Genomic DNA, 26,416 nt, shown 5'->3' on the forward strand with positions numbered 1-26,416 from the left:
TTTGTCCAGATGAGCTTTTGCAAATTCCAAGCAAGCTTTTGTGTGCCTTATCTGGATAAGTGGAACCCAGCAGTGTGCAGTGTCCGTTGGATTGTCTGCCTTGAGACATTGCCACCAGCAGAGCCCAGATTCACCAGGATGGCCTTGGTGGTGATCCTTGGATTCTTTTTCACCTCTCTAACTATCCTCCTGGTCAGCACAGGTGTCACTTTTGGCTTCCAACCACATCCTCTGAGATTTTCCACAGTGCGGAACATCTCGTATTTTTTGCTCAAATGTAAATAAAAGCTGAGAATTGTACATCGTCTTATTATCTTTTGGGAGACACTTATGTCCTTTCCCGTCAAAAAATGACTTGCTGGTTGAATAAAAGTAACTTTAAGTCAAAATTTGCCAGGGGTATGAATAATTATGGGCAGCACTGTATGTATTTCTGCACAAATTGGTCATAAAATGTGATCTGATCTTCATCTAAGTCATAACAATAGACAATCACAGTCTGCTTAAACTAATAACACACAAATAATTAAATGTTATCATGTTTTTATTGAACACACCATGTAAACATTCACAGTGCAGGTGGAAAAAGTGTGTGAACCCTTGGATTTAACCCCTTAAGGACTCAGCCCTATTTCACCTTAAGGACTTGGCCATTTTTTGCAAATCTGACCAGTGTCACTTTAAGTGCTGATAACTTTAAAACGCTTTGACTTATCCAGGCCATTCTGAGAATGTTTTTTCGTCACATATTGTACTTCATGACACTCGTAAAATGAAGTAAAAAAATTTCATTTTTATTTATAAAAAAAATACCAAATTTAAAAGTTTCAATTTCTCTACTTCTATAAGACATAGTAATACCTCCAAAAATAGTTATTACTTTACATTCCCCATATGTCTACTTCATGTTTAGATCATTTTGGGAATGATATTTTATTTTTTGGGGATGTTACAAGGCTTAGAAGTTTAGAAGCAAATTTTTAGGGACCAGTTCAGGTCTGAAGTCACTTTGTGTGGCTTACATAATAGAAACCACCCAAAAATGACCCCATTCTACAAACTACACCCCTCAAGGTATTCAAAACTGATTTTAAAAACTTTGTTAACCCTTTAGGTGTTACACAAGAATTTATGGAATATAGAGATCCAATTTCAAAATTTCACTTTTTGGGCAGATTTTCCATTTTAATATTTTTTTTCCAGTTACAAAGGAAGGGTTAACAGCCAAACCAAACTCAATATTTATGACCGCGATTCTTTAGTTTACAGAAACACCCCATATGTGGTCGTAAACCGCTGTACGGGCACACGGCAGGGTGCAGAAGGAAAGGAATGCCATACGGTTTTTGGAAGTCAGATTTTGCTGGACTGTTTTTTTTTTACACCATGTCCCATTTGAAGCCCCCCTGATGCACCCCTAGAGTAAAAACTCCAAAAATATGGCCCCATTTTAGAAACTACGGGATAGGGTAGCAGTATTGTTGGTACTAGTTTAGGGTACATATGATTTCTGGTTGCTCTATATTACACTTTTTGTGAGGCAAGGTAATAGGAAATAGCTGTTTTGGCACCGTTTTTATTTTTTGTTATTTACAACATTCATCTGACAGGTTAGATCATGTGATATTTTTATAGACCAGGTTGTCACGGATGCGGCGATACCTAATATGTATACTTTTTTAATTTATGTAAGTTTTACACAATGATTTCATTTTTGAAGCCAAAAAAATCATGTTTTATTGTTTCCATAGTCTGAGAGCCATAATTTTTTCAGTTTTTGGGCGATTACCTTTGATAGGGTATGATTTTTGCGGGATGAGATGACAGTTTTATTGGCACTATTTTGGGGTGCGTGTGACTTTTTGATTGCTTGCTATTACACTTTTTGTGAAGTAAGATGACAAAAAATTGTTTATTTAGCACAGTTTTCATTTAAAAAAAATTACGGTGTTCATCTGAGGGGTTAGATCATGTGATATTTTTATACAGCCGGTCGATACGGACGAGGCGATACCTAATATGTATACTTTTTTATTTATGTAAGTTTTACACAATAATATCATTTTTGAAACAGCAAAAAAAATCATGTTTTAGTGTCTCAATATTCTGAGTGCCATAGTTTTTTCAGTTTTTGGGCGATTATCTTAGATAGGGTCTCATTTTTTGCGGGATGAGATGACGGTTAGATTGGCACTATTTTGGGATGCATATGACTTTTTGATCGCTTGCTATTACACTTTTTGTGATGTAAGGTGACAAAAAAAAATTATTTAGCACTTTTTTTTTTTTACGGTGTTCATCTGAGGGGTTAGGTCATGTGATATTTTTATAGAGCCAGTCGATACGAACGCAGCAATACCAAATATGTATACTTTTTTTAATTTATGGAAGTTTTACACAATAACAGCTTTTTTAAAACAAAAGAAATGATGTTTTAGTGTCTCCATATTCTGAGCCATAGTTTTTTTTTTTTTTTTGGGCGATTGTCTCAGGTAGGGGCTCATTTTTTGTGGGATGAGGTGACGGTTAGATTGGTACTATTTTGGTGGGCAAACGCCTTTTTGATCGCTTGCTGTTGAACTTTTTGTGATGTAAGGTTAGCACAGTTTTTTTTTTTTTTTTTTTACGGTGTTCATCTTCAGGGTTAGGTCATGTGATATGTTTATAGAGCCGTTCGATACGGACGCGGTGATACCAAATATGTATACTTCCTTTTTTGCTTTTTTTTTTTATTTTGATTGGGGGAAATTATGTTTTTGTTTATTTTTACTTGAACCATTAAATTTTTTGGAGGGGAAAACTTTATTTTTTCAACTTTTTTTTCACTTTATTTGTCCCACTTTGGGACTTGAACTTTGGGGGGTATATTCCTTTACAATGCATTCCAATACTTCTGTATTGGAATGCATTGGCTGTATGAGTAATACAGTGAGTATTACTCATACAGCTTCCGGGGCCTGTGAGATCCAGGGGGCTGGATCTCACAGGCTCTTCACCGGAAGGCAGCGCGATGCCTTCCTTAGACATCGCTCTGCCTTCCATGCTATCAGGTCCCCCCCACAGCCGCATGGGGACCTAATGGCCCCGCCTGATTGCCGTCGTAAACCGCAGGTAAAGCCGCAAACCGCAGGTTTGAATTGACCTGCGGTTAAGCCATTCTGTTGTTGATTTACTTCTATGCTTTGGGTTGTTGTCCTGTTGCAACACACATCTTCTGTTGAGCTTCAGCTGGTGGACAGATGGCCTTAAGTTCTCCTGCAAAATGTCTTGATAAACTTGGGAATTCATTTTTCCTTGGGAATGCAAAGCAGCCCCAAACCATGATGCATCACCACCATACTTTACATTTGGGATAAGGTTTTGATGTTGGTGTGGTATTGTTCTACTGGCACACATTTATAAATAAGTTGAATTATTAATACTGGGAGACTACGGGAAACATGATCACTAGTATGGGCACAATGGGGGCATTATTATCATTGGGGGTACTGTTAATACTAAGTACACTTTCATTTCAGAGAAATATTAGTGTTGGTGAGAATTTGGGGAATTCTGTTACTGAGGGGGGGGGGGGCACCCTGGCACAGTAAGAGCTTAGCACAATTATTTTTACGACATTATTACTGTCAGGGACACTATTTGCTGGGTGCAGTAATTTTGTTAGGGCACTGTGTGCCAATAATTATTGAAGGGGGCACTATCTGTGTGGCACTAGTATTTTCAAGGGGACTGTTTCTGCAGTATAGTATTGGGAAGCACAGAGGTCATTGTAATGGGGGGTAGCAGGATGGGGTGTTCAGAAGGATGATGAAAAAGCAGATAACTAAGATGTCTGTTTGTCAAACTCTGTAGAGAGACAAGAGTTGGCGGAAAGAAATAATCACGGTCTGAATGGGAAGTCTGGTCTGAATGGGAAAGATGAGGAAAGCGAATGTCTACATCAGAGGAGAAATCACTGGATGTAAAAGGCATGTGGTGCTGTATTAGGGCTCATGCACACGACTGGGTGCTGACCGTGGGGCAGCACCTTCAATGGGGTCCGCGATCTGCATCTGATGGTCCGCATCACTCCATAGTGCTTCCATGTGCTTCCGATCCGTGCTTCCGCACTGCATCTCTGGGTTTGCGGACCCATTCAAAATGGGTCCACATCCGTGATGCGGGGTGCACACAGCCCTGTGTATTGCAATACGGCTATGATGGGGCAACGGCCGTGTGCATGAGCCCTTACCCTGTATGTTTTGTAGCTCTGTAATGTTTTCCAAGTATGTCTTCAACAGTAGGGCTGGAGGGAAGGGGTTAGGTTAAGAATTTGGCATGGGGGGGAGCAAAAAAGCTAGGTGCACCCCTGTCCGTTGCTACAAAGCCCTGACGGACTTACCGTGACCGCATTATGGAACTGTTGCTCCCAGCCAGCACCATCCCTACATTACACATGTAAGTGGCACAGGCTACCTAGAATGGATGGGCAGGGCTGCAAGGCAAATCATCACTTCCAGACAAGAAGTGGTGAGGATGCCCAGTGTAGAACACAGCCTGCCTGTAGAGTAGCGACTTTCTTCCTGAAGGCAGACGCAGAAAAAGTACTGAAAACTTCGTTTTATTCCCTGCCTGGCATGCTTCTCCTCACATGCTAGAAGTCATGGGGGCAGCGGCCACCTTGCTTCAAGTCACGGTAACCGCGCCCCCTTCCCTGCCCCTTGCTGTGACTGAAAACTGGCAGTTCGGCTGGCTTTGCCGAACTCTCTGCATAAGAACTGTCAGTCACAGAGAAAGGGCAGGGAAAGGCATCATCAGAAACACACTGCTGGCGACTTGGGATGGTTTTAGGAGGTGACAGGTTCCCTTTAAGGAATGAAATTGAGTTGTGATGGGGTTTGAGGGTAGGGGAGCCCAAGCTGAACTTTTGCACCAGGCCAATGAAACTTTGGCTACGTCCCTGGTCTACCTCTAGATTATTCGTATTATTGTTTTATGTCTCCATCCGACTTTTATTCACTGCAATGCGAAAAAAATAAAAAACTTTTTTTGCAGGACAGAAAAGTGTGGTATGCATAACTATAACACACATGCAGAAACATAAACAATGACAAACAAAAAGTATGCACTTTTGAACTACGTTTTTCAAATTATGGTCTATAGGTACATCAAGTAATATTTTTTTCGATACTATTTTTATTCACAAAAGTACAGCAAAAAAACAAGATGTGAATGGCCCCTAAATGTAAAATACAAATATGACTGCTTCTCTCTGGAACTAAAGATACCATATTACTGTACATTATAACACTATTCTGTTGCAATCCAATAACACTGGATATTGTCCATAACACTATAGCACTCACCTCTACCTTCCTCCTCATATGGCGCTTTCCTTTTTTTGCGGAAAAAAATAGGATGTGTCTAAGCAGCTGTCATACCATACAAAAATATACAGCAAGCTAGAACCATCATACATTTTTCATCTTAACAAAGAATTCTTAAATGCAGCAGGACATAAAAATTAAAAAAAGATGAATCATGGAATAAACAACTAATAACCTGTCATACATGGGGGGATCAAAACTTCAAAGCCCAAATGCAATAGACCAGCCATGAATTCCTTGTTATCTGGACTGAATGCAATCCCCTGCCCCTCACACATCTAGGCACAGACCACCATAGAGCCCCTACATGTTCATTGTAGCCTCTGCCCCACAGACTGCACCCAGTGTATGTGCAGCAGGGATAGAGCCATCTGTTGAGTGTGACCATCACCTGCATTTCGCTCACAACATGGCTCCTACTGTCATTAACATACAAAGCCTTCCATTACTAAGAACACTGCATTTCTGTTGGAACAGCTGCTAAAGTTTGGGGAGAAGCGATCAAGGAGGAGCAAATATTGGGGAGACATGACCATCACGGAGACGTTAAGAACCATAATCTTACCGCAAGGCCCAAGGCACAGCGCCGAGAATCAGGTCAGTCAGTGCTGGACAGCGAAACACAGCAGGACGGGGAGGCAGAAAACACACCCGCCCACCAGGCTTCTCCCTTCAAAGATGACTGCAGAGCACAGCCCCTTCGCCACCTCCTGGGAGAGGAAGAAGCGATCCACAAGCCAGTGCAGAGAAATACACAATATTTGGTCTGCTAATGAAAGAAAGCTGAAGCATATGCCTTGTAGAACTATGTATGGATAGTAAAATACATATATTAGCAGACTGGGTGACCACTTCCATAACCCTCGGAGAGTGGGTGCGGATACAACACATAGAATGTGAACCATAATATATATAGCAAAGTCAGAGGACATGACAGGGAGGAGGCATAAGAGGAGAGAACTACAACTCCCGGCATGTCCAGGCTGTTATAATGTTATAGCAGAGCATGCTACAGGAAGAAGATGTAAGAGGAGAGGATTACTCCTCCCTGCATGTCTAGGCTGATATAATGTTATATCAGCGTGCATTACAGGTAGGGGGCACAAGTGGAGAGGACTAAAACTCCCAGCATGTCAAGACTGATATGTGATAGCAGAGGACCTTACAAGCAGTGGCGTCACCAGGGGGGGGCCAGAGGGGGCCACAGCCCCCCCTACATCGTGCTGTGCCCCCCCCCCCCCCCCAACTAAAATGCCCCCCCCCCCCCCGCCAAGTGAGCCGCCGCCGGGCACAAGGAGATGAGCTCTTCCATTGCGCTCATCTCCTTAGTAATCTGCCTGTGCCAGCAGAGGTGCAGGGAAGGGAGAGGCGTGTCCCTTCTCCTTGCTCTGATAGGCTGCAAGCACTAGGCCGGCAGCCTATCAGAGGCCGGCGCGATGACGTCATCGCACCGCCTGAGCCATACAGCGTGGGGCACAGGCTAGAAGAGGCCTGCATCGCATCGCTGACACTGAGGTAAGTATAAGTGTTTTTTTGTTTGTTTTGTTTTTTACAATAGTGATCCTGGCACATTGGGGGGGGCTTACTTAATACTGGCACATGATTGGGGGGACTTACTTAACACTGGCACATGATGGGGGGGGGCTTACTTAATACTGGCACATTATGGGGGGGACTTACTTAATACTGGCACATGATGGGGGGGACTTACTTAATACTGGCACATGATGGGGGGGACTTAATACTGGCACATGATGGGGGGACTTAATACTGGCACATGATGAGGGGGACTTACTTAATACTAGCACATGATGGGGGGACTTAATACTGGCACATGATGGGGGGACTTACTTAATACTGGCACATGATGGGGGGGACTTAATACTGGCACATGATGAGGGGGACTTACTTAATACTAGCACATGATGGGGGGACTTAATACTGGCACATGATGGGGGGACTTACTTAATACTGGCACATGATGGGGGCTTAATACTGGCACATGATGGGATTAATACTGGCACGTGATGGGGGGCTTATTACTGTTACGTAATGGGGGTCTTATTACTGGCACGTAATGGGAGGCTTATTACTGGCACATAATGGGGGCTTATTACTGGCACATAATGGGGGGCTTATTACTGGCACGTAATGGGGGCTTATTACTGGCACGTAATGGGGTCTTATTACTGGCACGTAATGGGGGGCTTATTACTGGCACGTAATGGGGGGCTTATTACTGGCGCGTAATGGGGGGCCTATTACTGGCACATTATTGGTGGGCACTATAGGGGCATCTACTGAGGCCACAAAGAAGGGGTGTTTTATATGGGGGGCTCTGTACAGTAGCATTTTATACTGGGACATTATGGTGGGTACTGTGGGGAAGGGGGGAGAGGAGTACTATGAAGTCATCTACGGGGGCACTAAGAGAGGGTAATTTATGGGGGACACTGAGGGCATCTACTGGGGCATTTTATACTAGTACATTATGGGGGGCACTAGGAGGAAGGGGGAGAGGAGCACTATGGGAGCATTTACTGGGGGCACTATATATACTGGCACATTATGGGGTACATTAGCTCAACTGGGGGCATAAGGGGGTATTTTTTGCATTGTCACATTATAAGGAGAATTATTTCTACGGGGGGGGGGGAGCATTATGGTGGGTTTTATTACTCCCACATGGTATGACCCCCTAGTAGCAGCACCAGCCTCTCCCTGCTCTGCTATCCCTCTGCCCCTTCTCCAAATCCTTATTGAAATCTTTCTCATTAGGATAAAACACAACATCAGCTCCGCCGAGCCCCCGGCCAAAGTGTGGAAGTGGCGTCCGAGACCCCAAAGGGCCAAGCCAAGTAACTGTAAGTGTTCATGTGAAATATGTTTATGTTATACACACATAGCCTACACTGTGCCTCACAATATACAGTATACCGCTACACTGTGCACACAATATACAGTATACCTCTACACTGTGCCCCACAATCAGGGGCGTAGCGTGGGGGGGGCCAGGGGGGCCGTTGCCCCGGGCGCCAAACTGCAGGGGGCGCTCCGGCGCCGGCTGAAAGATTTTATAATGTAAGTTTTTTTTTCAGGTTGCGCCGTTGTGGCATGCGGCGCAACGGCCGGCCAGAGAGGCAGAGAGCTCAGCTGTTTAGTGCGCGCCCGCCCGGCTCTGCCGCCCTGATGCAGATCATGATTCATTCATGATTTGTGCGGTCGCGGCGGGCGCACTACTTACACTAGCAGCTAGAGTCATTACATACATGATTGATTGGCGCCTCCTTCTCCTCGCCGCCTCCTTCTCCTCGCCGCCTCCTTCTCCTAGTGCTAGTGGGTCATTAGGCTGGCCACTGGCCCGGCTCCCTCCGGCTCCGCCCACTTTCCAGGCGGGAAACACAGTGCGGAGCGCGGGAGCCAGAGCCAGCAGAAGCCACTGCCAGTTGCCCAGTAGAAGATCGCCAGAAGCAGGAGGCGGCAGCGGCAGAAGACTGAGTCCTGTCAGACTCCAGTCCAGAGAGAACTGTTGAGTCAGACAGTCAGTCACTGACCAGTCAGCCTGAGTGAGCCCTGAGCCTAGAGTCCAGACTACAGAGCAGAGGTAAAGGGGGAGCCAGGCAGCTGCTGCCCCACGCCGCTGAGGCTGAGTAACTGTTAGTGTCACTGTCATGTCAGTGATTAAGTTGGGTGACCATGTCACCATTTACTGCCTATCTAAAGTACATTAAAAACACTTTATTTGATAATGTTAAAAATAATAAATCTCCATATGAATAGGCTGATAACTGGAATATTTCAGACTATTTATATGCTGGTTCCTAGTAACACCCTACCACAAAGACTCCTTTATATTTAGGAGTATATGGATAATGGAAAAAATCCTCTAGTGATCTTACAGGGATATTTTTGCACTACATATACGGGGCTGTAAACCCTTTGGTGAGTGCTGTATAGGGTCTCACACTTAGAGGATTAATCCCTAATAGGCTCAGTATGGAAGCGAGAGTCAGTCTGCATGTATTTCTGTACTGCAGTCTAATGCTCCTGATGAAATACCGACAATAGTCGGATAGGGAAACGTGTTGAGCATTAGACTGCAGTACAGAAATACATGCGGACTGACTCTCGCTTCCATACTGAGCCTATTAGGGATTAATCCTCTAAGTGTGAGACCCTATACAGCACTCACCAAAGGGTTTACAGCCCCGTATATGTAGTGCAAAAATATCCCTGTAAGATCACTAGAGGATTTTTTCCATTATCCATATACTCCTAAATATAAAGGAGTCTTTGTGGTAGGGTGTTACTAGGAACCAGCATATAAATAGTCTGAAATATTCCAGTTATCAGCCTATTCATGTGGAGATTTATTATTTTTAACATTATCAAATAAAGTGTTTTTAACGTACTTTAGATAGGCAGTAAATAATAATTTTTGAGCAGTACGTCTACAACATTATCATATTCAAGTGAATTAGTGACCATGTCACCATGAATGATGACCTCCCTGAGTCTGTGTGTGGGGGGATGGTGGCTGGTGGGTTTACAGTGTGCACCACTGCCTGGGCATACAATAATAAGGGTAATAAATCAGTGAGTGAAGTGCCAGAGCTCTGCCAGGCCAAATAGGTGGCATGGCAGTCTGGCATTCATGGTTCTGATGTGGAATGATAACGGTAGAGAGGCACTGAGACAGTACTGCCTCTGGGATGCCATCTGCCCATCTCTATACCAGGCCTACCCTGGGCCTGGGCTGGTATGGACAGCAGAGATGGGCAGAAGATGGCATCCTAGAGTCAGTACTGTCTCTGGTCACCCTTCACCAGCACCCTGACTGCCACCTCCTTGGCCTGCCTGGCTCTCATGGCACTTCACTGCATACCTGCACTTCAGCTTCCTCTTCACCTCATGTCCAGACAAGTATCTCTGCAGTCGCTGACCAAGTTTTAGGCTAATTTCTCATTACTGGCAGGGCAGGCTGTCCGGCGGGTGAACAGCCTGACGGATCCTGCCGGTGATTTACATGTGCCCCCGGACTGAAGATCCATCCCCATTAACTATAATGGGGGCGGTGGTGGAGTTTTGGTGGCTTCTTACTGTGCGCTGCCGTACTGCCGCCGTAACTCAGCCAACACCCCCATTATAGTCAATGGGTATGGAGCGGCAGTCCAGAGGCACGTGTAAACTAGTGGTGGGACAGATACGTCAGGCTGTTGAACCGCCGGAATGCTGGTTGCCTGGAGCAACGTCCAGTACTGCAGCCCGTGCTTTCACTTCAGTATTCATGCGGGCTCCCCCCCCCCCCCTGTTTAATTATGATGGGGTTAATAGAACCCTGTATTTTATGAGATCCTGCAATGAATTGCGGTATATGTCTCTTTTATAGTGTTAGTGGTAATATTGGTTTTGGTATGCCTGTGGGGCGTCATTCTATAAAAAGGCGCATGCACAAAAGTTAGGGGGCGCCATACTAGGATCGCCCCGGGTGCTGGCAACACACGCTACGCCACTGCCCACAATATACAGTATACCTCTACACTGTGCCACAAAATATACAGTATAGCTCTACACTGTACCACACAATGTACAGTATACCTCTACACTGTGTAGTCTGTTCTATAAGCACCCTTGTTTTGTGGCAGTGGACAGAAAATAATCTGGAAGTGCCCCTCCCAAGTCCAGGCTCTGGATCCGCCACTGGTCTGAACCGCTCACAGGAGTGTACATTTCTTCTAAACTGTAATCCGTATGCTCTGACCTGCAGAAATCAGCACTCGCTCGGTAAAAACTAACAGGCAGTGCCTGAAGGCTGCAGCCTGGCCCTGTTACCGAAGCTAGCTGAGTGGTGTAAGGTTAAGGTACTAGTAGAGATGAGCGGCCGCTTAATCCTGATTTAAAGTTAAAGTTACTGCAGGATATGGATTACAGTTTAGAAATGTCAAATGTACACTCCTGTGAGAGGCGGGGAGGGAGATCTGTGGATGACACTGTTATGGAGGGGGAAATGGGGATGACACTGTCATGGGGTGGATCTGTGGATGACACAAAAGATGCTATACACGGTATGTGGCATCCACAGATCCCCCCATAGCAGTGTCATCCACAGATCCCCCTCTCTATAAAAGTGTCATCCACAGACAGCTGGACTTTTCTTCCCTGTTGCGGTTTTAGGTATTGGGTAAAGTATCGCAGCATTTCTAAGTGTACTTGTGTAAATGTATCGTTGTTATAGTATCACGATCGGCGTAACTGTCACATACGTGACACGGAGGGAGGAAAAGAGGGAGGCCCTACCCTAGTGAGAGGGAAGGTGGTGACCCCTGACTCACCTTGCGGCTGGCGCCTGGCTGCTCTGTCGTCCCTAGACGGGTTCCTCACCCGTACGCCGATCACGTGCCTAAAACCCTGGCTTTCCCTAGGATGAGCCCTAGATAGTGAACAGGGCGGTGGGAACACTAGTCCGCACCACTAGCTCTAAAGGAAAACACCAAGGGGAGGACAGACAATACAAACTAAACATATAATCCCAGGTGGGCAACAACAGGAGACAACAAAAGCCCAACAGGGATCCGGAGGGTAGCACTCTGGAACAACAACCAGATTCTCAGCTCCAGTGGGTCAGCATAGATGTCCAGGCAGGAAGCTCTATAACTGGCAACAAGAGAAGTGTGAGAGGAGAATATAAGGAGTTTGGGAGTGGCAGACAAGAAACAGCTGAGGAGGAGAAGCTACGGATCCCTGAGTGAGACAAAAAGGATAGCAAGGCAAACACAGAAAACAAACACTAAGAAACACCGTGATCTTTAGACATAGAGCGCGCAGCCACCCGCTGCGACTTCCTGACCCCGGGTATAACGGAGTCAGACGTGGCTCTTGACACCCTCGTGACAGTACCCCCCCTTTCACGAGGGGCCTCCGGACACTCAGGACCAGGTCTCTCCGGATGAGAGACATGGAAAGCCTGAATCAACCTGTTGGCGTTTACCTCTGATGCTGGAACCCACATTCTTTCCTCGGGACCGTAACCCCTCCAATGCACCAGATACTGAAGAGAGCGGCGGACCCGACGAGAATCAACAATTCTGGATATTTGAAACTCCAGATTACCATCCACAACAACAGGAGGAGGTGGTAGCGGTGATGGTTCTAGAGGTGGAACATACTTCTTGAGCAACGACTTATGGAAGACGTTATGGATCTTAAAAGTCTGAGGTAGCTCCAGGCGAAAAGCCACAGGGTTAATGACGGCTACAATTTTATAAGGACCAATGAACCTAGGACCCAGTTTCCAAGAGGGAACCTTCAACTTAATATTCCTAGTAGACAACCACACATAGTCATTCACTCCTAGGTCCGGACCTGGCGACCGTTTCTTATCGGCCATGCATTTGTATTTACTACTCATATTTTTCAAGTTAGCTTGCACCTTCTGCCATACCGATGAAAGAGATGAAGAAAACCGTTCCTCTTCGGGAACCCCAGAAGACCCCCCCTCTTTGAAAGTACAAAATTGGGGATGAAAACTGTATGCACCAAGAAATGGTGACTTGCCAGTGGATTCCTGACGGCGATTATTTATGGCAAACTCGGCTAACGGTAAATATGATGACCACACCTCTTGGTTTTCAGACGCAAAACACCTTAAACATGTTTCTAGGTTTTGGTTGGTACGCTCAGTCTGTCCATTCGACTGAGGATGGAAAGCTGAGGAAAAGGATAAGTGTACCCCTAAACGGGTACAAAAAGCTTTCCAAAACTTAGAAATAAACTGGGTTCCCCGATCCAAAACCACATCGGAAGGGACCCCGTGAAGCTTCACGATTTCACTGATAAACACCTGAGCAAGAGTCTTAGCATTAGGAAGTGCGGGTAGCGCAATAAAGTGTACCATTTTGCTAAACCTGTCTACTACTACCAAGATAACTGTTTTACCCGCAGACAAAGGTAAGTCAGTGATGAAATCCATTGATAGATGTGTCCATGGTCTATTGGGGATGAAAAGTGGCAATAAAGACCCTGCTGGACGTGTATGAGAGACTTTCGCACGTGCACAAGTAGAACAAGTAGACACGAAATCTATTACATCCTGACGCAACCTTGGCCACCAAAAACGACGAGACAATAGCTCCAAGGTTGCTTTACTACCCGGGTGCCCAGCAAGTGCCGAATTATGATGTTCCTTCAATAACTCAAGACGCAGGTTTAACGGTACAAACAATTTCTCTGAGGGGCAAGAGGCCGGGGCATCCCCCTGGGCCTCTAACACCTTTCCCTCTAGAACAGAGTGCACAGCAGAGACAACCACTCCTCTTTGTAAAATAGGTACCGGATCACTAACATTACCCCCTCCAGGGAAACTACGAGACAATGCGTCTGCCTTGGTATTTTTTGCCCCAGGACGATAGGTGATTACAAAGTTAAATCTGGTAAAGAATAGCGACCACCTAGCTTGTCTAGGGGTGAGACGCTTAGCCGATTCTAGGTACAGAAGGTTTTTGTGATCCGTAATTACCGTGACGGGGTGGATTGCTCCCTCTAAGAAGTGACGCCACTCTTCAAACTCCAGTTTAATCTCCAACAGTTCCCTATTTCCAATATCATAGTTCTTTTCTGCTGCAGATAATTTTTTGGAAAAGAAAGCGCAAGGACGCCATTTGCCAGGAGACGGACCCTGAGACAATACAGCCCCCACTCCCACCTCCGACGCATCAACTTCAACAATAAAAGGCTGGGAGACATCAGGTTGAATTAGGACAGGTGCCGAGGTAAATCTCTCTTTTAGAGAGGAAAATGCAATTTTAGCGGCGTCAGACCATTTAGAAAAATCAGTCCCCTTCCTAGTCATGTCAGTAAGGGGTTTAACGATCACTGAATAATTTTTAATAAACTTTCTGTAGAAATTTGCGAAACCCAAAAACCGTTGTAGAGCTTTAAGGTTCTCAGGAAGATCCCAATCTAAAATTGCCTGGACCTTCCCAGGATCCATACGGAAACCTGAAGCAGATAATAGATATTCCAGGAATTGTATTTCCTGAACGGCGAAGACACATTTTTCAATTTTCGCATATAATTTATTCGTCCGTAGGACCTGCAGTACTTGCCTGACATGTACTTCATGTGTTTTCAGATCAGCCGAATAAATTAAGATATCATCTAGGTATATGACTACAAACCTGCCGATGAGATGACTAAAAATATCATTAACGAAATGTTGGAAGACAGCAGGGGCATTGGTCAGACCGAAAGGCATGACTAAATTTTCGTAATGCCCCTCAGGGGTGTTAAAAGCTGTCTTCCACTCATCCCCCTCCTTGATACGAATCAGATTGTAGGCCCCCCTAAGATCAAGTTTGGAGAACCACTTAGCACTCGCAATCTGATTAAAAAGGTCAGGAATGAGAGGAAGAGGGTATGAGTCTCGGACGGTTATCCGGTTTAGCTCACGGAAATCTAGGCAAGGACGCAGGCCCCCATCTTTCTTTTTAACAAAGAAAAACCCTGCAGCCACGGGTGAAGAAGAGGGTCTGATGTGTCCCTTGGCCAGACTCTCGGAGATATAATCTTTCATGGCTTGTCTCTCGGGACCCGAAAGATTATACAACCTGGACTTGGGTAATTTTGCACCAGGAATGAGGTTAACCGGGCAATCATAAGGACGATGAGGTGGTAGCTTCTGACAACCCTTTTCAGAAAAAACGTCCTCAAAGTCCGAAATAAATGTAGGTAGGGAAGCTATGGAGGCGATTAAGCAATTGTTATTTAAGCAATTCTCTCTGCAATGCTCACTCCACTCCAATATCTCCCTGGCCTGCCAATCCACCACTGGATTGTGCGCTACCAACCAGGGAAGACCCAATACCACAGGAGAGGGAAGGCCCTCCAGAACGTAACATGAAAGACGCTCCTTATGGTGGTCCCCTACCCGAAGATGTAAGTTATGGACAACGTGAGTGAGGTTTCTCTGACACAGAGGAGCAGAGTCAATAGCAAATATGGGAATGGGTCTCTGCAGCGTACAGAGAGACAAACCCATAGTGCGGGCAAACTGGGCATCTATCAAATTTACCCCTGCACCACTGTCTAGAAAAAAAGAAATAGACTCCGTCTTAACACCAAAAACAATAACCGCTGGTAACACAAATTGAGATGTTCGTATGGAGGAAACGTATACCCCCCGGCTGACATCCTCCGCACAGGAGGGACAGACATTAATGAAATGACCCTTCCCCCCACAGAAAAAACAAGCCCCCCACCTACGGCGAACCTCAGGAGGACGGACCTGACGAGAAGTTCCTCCTAGCTGCATAGGCTCATCCAAGTCAGTACAGACTAACTGCTGCTTGGGAGAGGTTACCGATTGCTCAGGAATTTTCGATCTCTCCCTAAGACGTCTATCTATCCTGATAGAGAGGGACATAACAGCATCAAGGGAAAGGGGGGGTCTCATACAGCGCCAGCGCATCCTTAACCCTTTCAGATAACCCAGAGCAGAACTGACTCCTGAGAGCCGGGTCGTTCCACTGAGTATCCGTAGCCCACCTGCGGAACTCTGAGCAATATTCCTCTGCTGGCCGATCTCCCTGTAGGAGTCTCCGTAACTTCGACTCAGCCAGGGTGACGCGGCCAGGGTCATCATATATGAGACCCAAAGCCCCAAAAAATCCCTCCACTGACCGGAGAGCCTGGGAACCAGGGGGTAACGAGAACGCCCAGGATTGCAGGTCCCCCTGAAGCAGGGAAATAACAATCCCCACCCGCTGTTCTTCATTACCTGAGGAGTAAGGGCGCAGCTTAAAATATAATTTGCAGGCCTCACGGAACAACACAAATTTGTCCCTTCCCCCAGAGAATCTGTCAGGAAGAACAACCTTGGGTTCTGTAACAACCTGGTTACCCATAGCAACCGCTGGGCTTACGGTCTGCTGCATTTGCTGCTGCTGTTGGAGGACAGACGCCTTCAATCCTGCCACCTCCAAAGACAGGCCTTGAAGCTGTTTTGCCAAAGCAGCAATAGGATCCATATTGGATTCTAAGTAGAGAAAAAAAAAAATTATTTTTTTTTTTCTCAAAAAAAAAATAAGGGCCAGTTATAATATCACGATCGGCGTAACTGTCACATACGTGACACGGAGGGAGGAAAAGAGGGAGGCCCTACCCTAGTGAGAGGGAAGGTGGTGACCCCTGAGTCACCTTGCGGCTGGCGCCTGGCTGCCCTGTCGTCCCTAGACGGGTTCCTCACCCGTACGCCGATCACGTGCCTAAAACCCTGGCTTTCCCTAGGATGAGCCCTAGATAGTGAACAGGGCGGTGGGAACACTAGTCCGCACCACTAGCTCTAAAGGAAAACACCAAGGGGAGGACAGACAATACAAACTAAACATATAATCCCAGGTGGGCAACAACAGGAGACAACAAAAGCCCAACAGGGATCCGGAGGGTAGCACTCTGGAACAACAACCAGATTCTCAGCTCCAGTGGGTCAGCATAGATGTCCAGGCAGGAAGCTCTATAACTGGCAACAAGAGAAGTGTGAGAGGAGAATATAAGGAGTTTGGGAGTGGCAGACAAGAAACAGCTGAGGAGGAGAAGCTACGGATCCCTGAGTGAGACAAAAAGGATAGCAAGGCAAACACAGAAAACAAACACTAAGAAACACCGTGATCTTTAGACATAGAGCGCGCAGCCACCCGCTGCGACTTCCTGACCCCGGGTATAACGGAGTCAGACGTGGCTCTTGACACCCTCGTGACAGTACCCCCCCTTTCACGAGGGGCCTCCGGACACTCAGGACCAGGTCTCTCCGGATGAGAGACATGGAAAGCCTGAATCAACCTGTTGGCGTTTACCTCAGACGTGGCTCTTGACACCCTCGTGACATATAGCTGCCCCCCCTACTTTTGTCCTGGCCCCCAGTGTGCCCCCCCAAAATTTGAAAGCTAGAGACGCCACTGCTTACAAGGAGCCTTTACACTGCCTGATGTTTTGGCAGATAATCGCTAATGAGCATATGTGCAAGCGCTCGTTAGCAATAACCTACTGGTGTAAAGGTGCCGCTGATTACCTGATGAATGAGGGCGACGGTTATTCATTGGGTAATAGGATCATTAGTGCGGTCTCCTAAACCATCAATGATTCTGTATAGGGACAAGCGATGGCATTATAGGTCGCAGGTGATTGTCAGGAAGGATCACTTCCTTCCTGTCAATCATCTGCTTCACCAGCCATGTAAAAGGGGCCTTAAAGGGGGGTATTCCCATCACAGACAATGGGGGGTATACTGCTAGGATATGCCCCTATTTTCTAATTTGTGTTTTTGTGTGGATCCCACCCGCACCTACACCGAGAACGGAGCAGGGAAGGTGACCTAGGATGCACTGCGCATGGCCAGCAGCCCTCCTTTGGTTTATATGGGGCCAACGAAAATAGCCAAGCGGGTGGCTGCGCGCTCTATGTCTAAAGATCACGGTGTTTCTTAGTGTTTGTTTTCTGTGTTTGCCTTGCTATCCTTTTTGTCTCACTCAGGGATCCGTAGCTTCTCCTCCTCAGCTGTTTCTTGTCTGCCACTCCCAAACTCCTTATATTCTCCTCTCACACTTCTCTTGTTGCCAGTTATAGAGCTTCCTGCCTGGACATCTATGCTGACCCACTGGAGCTGAGAATCTGGTTGTTGTTCCAGAGTGCTACCCTCCGGATCCCTGTTGGGCTTTTGTTGTCTCCTGTTGTTGAAACACCCAATATGTGGTCGCAAACTGCTGTACGGGCACGTGGCAGGGCGCAGAAGGAAAGGAACGCCATATGGTTTTTGGAAGGCAGATTTTACTGGGAAAAAATTTAGACCCCCTGATACACCCCTAGAGTAGAAACTCCCCAAAAATGAGCCCAATTTGGAAGCTACGGGATAAGATGGCAGTTTTGATGGTACTATTTTAGGGTACATATGATTTTTGGTTGCTCTATATTACACTTTTTGTGAGGCAAGGTAACAACAAATAGCTGTTTTGGCACGGTTTTTATTTTTTATTTTTACAATATCATCTCACAGGTTAGATAATGTGGTATTTTTATAGAGTAGGTTGTTACGGATGCGAAAATACAAAATATGACTACTTTAACACAATAAAAGCATTTTTTAAACAAAAAGATTTGTTTTAGTGTCTCCATAGTTTTTTTTTTAAGCAGTTTTTATTTTATTTTTTTGACGGTGTTCACCTGAGAGTTTAGGTCATGTGATATTTTTATATAGCCAGTCGATATGGACGCTAATATGTGAACTTTTCATTTTTTTCCAAATTTTTTTATAATTTTTTAACTTTATTTTTGGAAAAGGATGCTTTTTTTTAACTTGAAACTTAATTTTTTTTTTTACTTTTTTTTCTCCACTTTATTCTTTGTCCCATTCTGGGACTTCAACTTTTGGGGGTCTGATCCCCTTTACAATCCATCACAATACGTATGTATTGTGATGCATTGGCTGTAAGGCTTATTGCACACTGGCACTGTTCCGTGTGTATTCCTCATCATGGATGTGGACCCATTCGCTTCAATGGGTTCGCAAATCCGGAGATGCGGAATGGTGCAGAACGGAAACACGGAACGGACACCTATGGAAGCACTACCTGTACTTCCGTTCCGCAAAAAGGCCTGCCTTCTCCCTCCTCTCTGCTATGGAACTTAATGTTGTAAGTAATACAGATGGATTACACATAATTATTATATCTTAACAATGCAGGTTAGATAAGACTATACTACAGTGAGCGGGGCCGGTGCATTAGAATACAGAGACTGCACTAATCCCCACTGTCATTCCTAATCCAGATGCCGGCCCCCAGCCCCTCCTCCCTCTGTTAACCACCTCCGGACCGCCTAACGCAGATCTGCGGTCCGGACGCGGCAGCGCTACGCAGACTGACGCATATACGCGTCATCTCGCGAGACGCGAGATGACGCTCTTAGCCGGCCCGCGCATGCGCAGTGCGGGACGGCATTTCGTCAAGGGGGGGTCACATCATCAGCTTGCCAGCCAATGATCGCGGCTGGCAAGCTGATGATTTTTAAAAAAACCAATCAAGTGCCAGATAACAGATCATATTAGTAAATATGACCTGTTATATGGCTGCCCTGCTCCTCTGCTGGTCCTTTCGGTCGGTTGGATCCAGCAGAGGAGCAGGCTTCACAGTGAGTAGCACCAACACCACACTTTAGCCCCAGATCACCCCCTGCACCCCAATTAACCCTTTGATCGCCCCTGTCAATCACTAGTGAAAGGAAAAAAGTGATCAGTGTAAACTGTCACTTTTTTTTCCACTGGTATTGACTGTTAGGTTTTAGGGGTTTTAGGGATAGTTTAGGCCCCTTGGTTAGGTAGTTTAGGGATCGGTTAGCGCCCAGCCCACCGCACCGCAGTCACTGATTCGCTGATTAGCGTATCGCTAATCAGCATTTGTACTTTTATAGAATCTGGAAGTGATCAAAACTGATCACGGTCTGATCTATAATAGTATTAGTGTCACTTTAGTTCGCCCTCCACCCAAAACGCAGTGTTTGCCCGATCAGGCCTGATCGGTCGCCCACACGTGCGTTTGCCCACACCCGCCCCACCGCAGTGACAAATTTTTTTTTTTTTTTTGATCACTGCACATTCACTTTACACGTGCTGCGGCAATAAAAAAATCAGTTTTGATATTTTTTATCAACCGCAGCGGTCTCCAGTACTTCGCTAGCCTCCCATTTGTAAGACAGGCTTGCAGTTTTTTCTTGGGTAGTCTCAGGGAATACCCCTCAATTTAGTTGCCCAAATGTCAAACAGGGGGTATTCTTCTGAAGAGGCCTACAGGCTTCTGACCCAGTCGGATCAGTGGGAACCCTCCTCTGATGAATCTAGCGGGTCAGAATACGAACCTGTAGAAAGCAGTGGCTCTCTGACCCAAAGTTCGGATGAGGAGGCTGAGGTACCTGATAGCACCAGGCGTACCAGGCCCCCGTGTCGCTAGACCACAGGTTGCGCAGGATCCGCTTCAAGGGCAGCAGAGTGGGGCTGGCGCTGTCGGATTACGTGGTGAGGCATACACCAGCAGCGCAGCCCTCCCTGGACCTAGTACCAGCACTGCCGTACAACCTGGTGAAGTGGCGAGCACCAGAAGGGCAGTTGAAGCTGGTACGGTGGCACGAGCGGTAGTGACCCCGTCGCAGCCACCGCAAAGATGGGCCCGTAGACCCCCTAGAATCCTTTCTGGTGCTGGCAAACCCTGATTGGCAGTCCCCAACTTCAGCCGCACCTGTAGTTCCCCCTTTCACCGCCCAGTCTGGAGTTCGGGTTGAGACAGCTCAGATCGGTTCGGCCCTGGGATTTTTTGAGCTGTTCTTGACTGCGGAGCTCTTAGACATAGTCGTGGCCGAAACAAACAGGTATGCCACACAATTTATAACCTCCAAACCCGGGAAGCTATTATGCCCAGCCTTTCCGGTGGAAACCAGTCCAAGTTTCCGAAATTAAAAATTTTCTGGGCCTTCTCCTCAACATGGGTCTAACTAAAAAGCATGAATTGCGGTCATATTGGTCCTTGAACCCAATTCATCACATGCCCATGTTCTCTGCTGCTATGTCCAGGGCACGTTTTGAGGCCATCCTGCGTTTCCTGCACTTTAGCGACAACACCGCCTCCCGTCCCAGAGGCCACCGAGCTTTTGACCGGCTCCACAAAATTCGGCCCCTCATAGACCATTTCAACCAGAAATTTGCAGATTTGTATACCCCAGAGCAAAACATCTGTGTAGACGAGTCCCTAATACATTTTACCGGGCGCCTTGGCTTTAAACAATACATCCCAAGCAAGCGCGCCCGGTATGGGGTCAAATTGTATAAGCTCTGTGAAAGGGCCACAGGCTATACCCACAAATTTCGGATCTATGAGGGAAAAGATCAGACCCTGGAGCCGGTCGGTTGCCCTGACTACCTGGGGAGCAGTGGGAAGACAGTCTGGGACTTGGTGTCACCCTTATTCGGCAAGGGGTACCATCTTTATGTGGACAATTTCTACACAAGTGTGGCCCTCTTTAGGCATTTGTTTCTAGAACAGATTGGCGCCTGCGGCACCTATCTTCCCCCAACGGCTCGTTACCACCCGTCTTGCAAGGGGGGAGAGGGTTGCATAGTGTAACGAAGAACTGTTCGCGGTGAAATGGAGAGACAAGCGTGACGTTTACATGCTCTCCTCCATTCACGCAGACACGACAATACAAATTGAGCGAGCAACCCGTGTCATTGAAAACCCCCTCTCAGTCCACGACTATAACCTTCACATGGGAGGGGTGGACTTCAATGACCAGATGTTGTCTCCGTATTTAGTTTCCCGCAGAACCAGACGCTGGAATAAGAAGGTGTCTGTACATTTGATTCAATTGGCTCTGTATAATATTTTTGTTCTCTACAGTAAGGCTGGGAGAAATGGATCCTTCCTCAAATTTCAGGAAGAGATCATTGAGAACCTCTTGTACCCAGGAGGTTCCGTGGCCCCATCCACCAGTGTAGTCAGCTGTCTACACGAGCGACATTTCCCCAATGTTGTTGCCGGTACCTCAACCCAACTGTCACCCCGAAAAAGATGTTGTGTCTGTAGCAGGAGTGGAATAAGGCGTGACACCCGCTATTTCTGTCCTGACTGTCCTGACCACCCTGCCCTATGCTTAGGGGAGTGTTTCCGGAAGTACCACACACAGGTACACCTAGCATAGGATCACATCTCACCAGGACAGGCACACAGGGCTATTAGGGCCCATTCACATACAGCTGCTGCAAGCGTCTCCTTTCACCTGGAACAAAGTGCATAACGCATCTTTGGGCGATTTGCGCTTTGCACATTGACCCATGGGGAAGGAGAGGTTTGTTCTATAAAGGTAAAAAAAAAAAAAAAAAAAAAATAACACCAGTAAGCAAAAAGGTTAATGTTCAGTTAAAAAAGTTAAAGTTTACTTGTTCTGTTCCAAAGTTAATAAAATTATTGCGTTGCGGCCTGGTTTTTTCTTTTCTTGTTTTTTTTTTTACCTTCCAGGTGGACCAACCGATCGACTAGCTGCAGCATTGATGTGCATTCTGACAGAAGCATGCTCTGCTGTCAGATTACACGCAAGTCGTTGTATGCGGCGCTGCAAGACGAGATTTCTCCTCTGCAGTAAAAGATACGTTTGCCAAGGCATATGAGCTGAGGAGGAGGCGGTGTTCCTATGCTTTGGCAAACACTTTGTATATATAAAAATAAAAATCCCGGCAATGATTTATTCATCCACATCGATTGATGTGAATGGAGAAATCTGGTTTGCCAGGGCATACGAGCTAAGTGGGTATGGATGTTGGGCGGGGCACCTATGTCCTGGCAGACGCCTTTCCCCTCCTTTTTTTTTTTGGGCAGAGATTTTTTCATCCACATTGATCGTTCATTTTTTTCTTTCAGCCCAGAGGCTGAACGGAAAGAAAAAATCTCATTACCTGTATGCTCAATATAAGGAGAATAGCAGAAACTCCTAATGCTGGCCATACATGTAATGATTGCGGAGACCCTAAAATGCCAGGGCAGTACAAACACCCCACAAATGACCCCATTTTGGAAAGAAGACACCCCAAGGTATTCGCTGAGGGGCATATTGAGTCCATGAAAGATTTAAATTTTTGTCCCAAGTTAGCGGAAAGTGAGACTTTGTAAGAAAAAAAAAAATAAATAATCAATTTCCGCTAACTTATGTCAAAATTTTTTTTTTTCCATGAACTCGCCAGGCCCCTCATTCAATACCTTGGGGTGTCTTCTTTCCAAAGTGGGGTCACATGTGGGGTATTTATACTGCCCTGGCTTTTTAGGGGCCCTAAAGCGTGAGTAGAAGTCTGGGATCCAAATGTCTAAAAATGCCCTCCTAAAAGGAATTTGGGCACCTTTGCGCATCTAGGCTGCAAAAAAGTGTCACACATGTGGTATCGCCGTACTCAGAAGAAGTTGGGGAATGTGTTTTGAGGTGTCATTTTACATATACCCATGCTAGGTGAGATAAATATCTTGGTCAAATGCCAACTTTGTATAAAAAAATGGAAAAAGTTGTCTTTTGCCAAGATATTTCTCTCACCCAGCATGGGTATATGTAAAATGACACCCCAAAACACATTCCTCAACTTCTCCTGAGTACGGCGATACCATATGTGTGACACTTTATTGCAGCCTAGGTGGGCAAAGGGGCACACATTCCAAAGAGCACGGATTTCGCAGGCCATTTTTTACAGATTTTGATTGCAAACTACTTCTCACACATATGGGCCCCTAAATTGCCAGGGCAGTAAAACTACGCCACAAGTGACCCCATTTTGGAAAGAAGACACCCCAAGGTATTCCGTGAGGGGCATGGCGAGTTCCTAGAATTTTTTTTTTTTTTGTCGCAAGTTAGTGGAATATGAGACTTTGTAAGGAAAAAAATATATAAAAATCATCATTTTACGCTAACTTGTGACAAAAAATAAAAAATTCTAGGAACTCGCCATGCTCCTCACGGAATACCTTGGGGTGTCTTCTTTCTAAAATGGGGTCACTTGTGGCATAGTTATACTGCCCTGGCAATTTAGGGGCCCAAATGTGTGAGAAGTACTTTGCAATCAAAATGTGTAAAAAATGGCCTGCGAAATCCGAAAGGTGCACTTTGGAATATGTGCCCCTTTGCCCACCTTGGCTGGGGAATGTGTTTTGGGGTGTCATTTTACATATACCCATGCTGGGTGAGAGAAATATCTTGGCAAAAGACAACTTTTCCCATTTTTTTTATACAAAGTTGGCATTTGACCAAGATATTTCTCTCACCCAGCATGGGTATATGTAAAATGACACCCAAAAACACATTCCCCACCAACTTCTCCTGAGTACGGCGATACCAGATGTGTGACACTTTTCTGCAGCCTAGGTGGACAAAGGGACCCACATCCCAAAGTGCACCTTTCGGATTTCACCGGTCATTTTTTACAGATTTTGATTGCAAACTACTTCTCACACATCTGGGCCCCTAAATTGCCAGGGCAGTATAACTACGCCACAAGTGAACCAATTTTGGAAAGAAGACACCCCAAGGTATTTTGTGATGGGCATAGTGAGTTCATGGAAGTTTTTATTTTTTGTCACAAGTTAGTGGAATATGAGACTTTGTAAGAAAAAAAATAATAATCATCATTTTCCGCTAACTTGTGACAAAAAATAAAAAAAATTATGAACTCACTATGCCCATCAGCGAATACCTTAGGGTGTCTACTTTCCGAAATGGGGTCATTTGTGGGGGGTTTCTACTGTCTGGGCATTGTAGAACCTCAGAAAACATGACAGGTGCTCAGAAAGTCAGAGCTGCTTCAATAAAATTCACATTTTTGTACCATAGTTTGTAAACGCTATAACTTTTACTCAAACCATTTTTTTTTTGCCCAAACATTTTTTTTTAATCAAAGACATGTAGAACAATAAATTTAGCGAAAAATTTATATATGAATGTCGTTTTTTTGGGAAAATTTTACAGCTGAAAGTGAAAAATGTCTTTTTTTTTACAAAAAAATTGTTAGATTTTGATTAATAACAAATAAATTAAAAATGTCAGCAGCAATGAAATACCACCAAATGAAAGCTCTATTAGTGAGAAGAAAAGGAGTTAAAATTCATTTGGGTGGTAAGTTGCATGACCGAGCAATAAGCAGTGAAAGTAGTGTAGTGCAGAAGTGTAAAAAGTGGCCTGGTCATTAAGGGGGTTTCAGCTAGCGGGGTTGAAGTGGTTAATACACCCTCCCACTACGCTGTGCGGTATGGCGGCGGCCGTGTATCATCAGGTGATATCGCGTCGCGGGATTTGTCGGATTCCAATTTTACTAAATACGTTGGGATTCGAGTCCACGAATCCCACAAGATTAGAGGGATTCGTGGATTCGAAGGATTCGTCATCCCACCTCTACTTTAAAGTATATATCAATATAAAGTATTGAGTCCCAATCTTGTAGTATGGTCTAATTTAATTTCAACTTGCCAGACACATTGCCATGAAATACTTTTAAGTAATGTTGGACATTTTAAAACGTGATCTTTTCGGTATTAATGGTGCTGGCAATTCTTTTTCATCCTTACATTTTGAGTTTAGAATGGGGACCTCCACAAATGCTGGCATGGTACTGACTTGGTACTGGCTACATGTGCCAGCATTTTGTTGAGACTGAAAGCTTCGGTGCTGCCACATCCAACCAGGCACATCCAACCAGGCAGCAGTGGCTTAATATAGCCCAGGGCTTCCCGGATAGGGCTCATTTCCCAAATTGTATTGATGCCCTTGACAGGAACCACATACGAGTTAGGAAGCCACTGAACTCAGGGTCCTGATTCAATAATTATAAACAGTTTTTCTCTGTAGTTTTGTTGGCCTTGGCTGACACAAACTACAGATTTATAATTGTAGATATTGGGTCCTATGGAAGTACTGCAGATGCTCGCATCTTCAGGGCTTCTCGAATGGGTCGGTGGCTTCAATCCAACCAACTGGATGTACCACAGCAAGCAAACCTTCCTGGCTCCTTTGGTCCACCTGCGTCTTATGTGGCTGTAAGGGACAAGGGGTTTGCCCTTTCTACCCACCTCATGTGTCCCGTTCCTAGGCGAGGTTTGGATGAAAAGAGGAGCACTTTAAATTATCATTTAAGTAGGGTGAGAAGGTTTGTGGGGTGCGCCTTTAGTACTTTTTCTAGCAAATGGCACACTGGCCACCAATGATATTCAAACTGGGGAGGGAGCCCCTGATCTCTTACAGGGGGCTATGATACGCACAATTAACCCCTTCAGGTGCGGCACCTGAGGGGTTAATTGTGCTGATCACGGCCCCCTGTAAGAGATCGGGTGCTGCCAGGCAGCAGGGGGCAGTCATGTACACAGTTCGTAGTATATTTTAATTTGAAGCATCCCCATCACCATGGGAACGCCTCTGTGTTAGAATATACTGTCAGATATGAGTTTTCACGATGTAACTCAAATCTGATGGTATATTCTAACACAGAGGCA

Source organism: Bufo gargarizans, chromosome 8 (genome assembly GCF_014858855.1).
Source record: "Bufo gargarizans isolate SCDJY-AF-19 chromosome 8, ASM1485885v1, whole genome shotgun sequence".
NCBI lineage: Eukaryota > Metazoa > Chordata > Amphibia > Anura > Bufonidae > Bufo > Bufo gargarizans.